This window comes from Acinonyx jubatus, chromosome E3, assembly GCF_027475565.1.
Source record: "Acinonyx jubatus isolate Ajub_Pintada_27869175 chromosome E3, VMU_Ajub_asm_v1.0, whole genome shotgun sequence".
NCBI classification, from domain to species: Eukaryota; Metazoa; Chordata; class Mammalia; order Carnivora; family Felidae; genus Acinonyx; species Acinonyx jubatus.
The window spans coordinates 32782380-32783179 of NC_069398.1; positions in this window are offsets into that span (position 1 = coordinate 32782380).

Genomic DNA, 800 nt, shown 5'->3' on the forward strand with positions numbered 1-800 from the left:
ATAAAATTTCTTTATAACCTGCAGCCCACTGACAAACATTTGAGATAGGCAGAGTATAACATTCCTCCAATTAACTCCCGACTGTCTTGTCTCAATGTTAATGCTTTACTAGAGGGAAAACAACCTTAGCTCGACAATAACAAGGCCTCCAGTGTCTTGTAGTAAACAGACACATTTGTAGTATCTCTGTAGCATATGAAAGTCCTTTTGCAAACCTCCCTTCTTCCTTACCTCCCCCAGCTCCCAGGTCACTCCTCACAACCCCAGCACAGCTCTTTTTGCCCAGGGGTCCTGACCCTGTGCTCTGACGACATCAAAGTCCTTCTGCACCAAAGACGTCTCAAGAATTCTTTCCTGGCGGTCAGCTCCAGACCCGCCCCCACCACCCCCAAACCCCATCACCAGTACGGTCTCCCTGTCCAAAGCCCCACCCTAAACCAGTGAAGATGCGTAGTGGGCTGAATGGTGGCCCCCAAACAAACGTCCCCAGCCTCATCCCTACAATCTGTGAACGTGGCCTTATTTGGACAAAGGGTGTTTGCAGATGGAAAGAGGGGTCTCGAGATGAGGAGATTCTGCCGGGTTATGTCGACGGTGCCTGGCTTCGGTGACAAGTGCCCTCACAAGGAACACGGGGGCGGCAGAGGAAGACGCACTGTGGCCACGGAAGCAGACACTGGAGTGCCAGCAGCCACGAGCAGCCGGGGGACAAAGACCGGATTGTCCCCTAGAGCCTTGGAGGGGAGTGTGGTCCTACCAGCACTTAGTTTTGCACCTCCGGCCTCCGGAGCCGTGGCAGA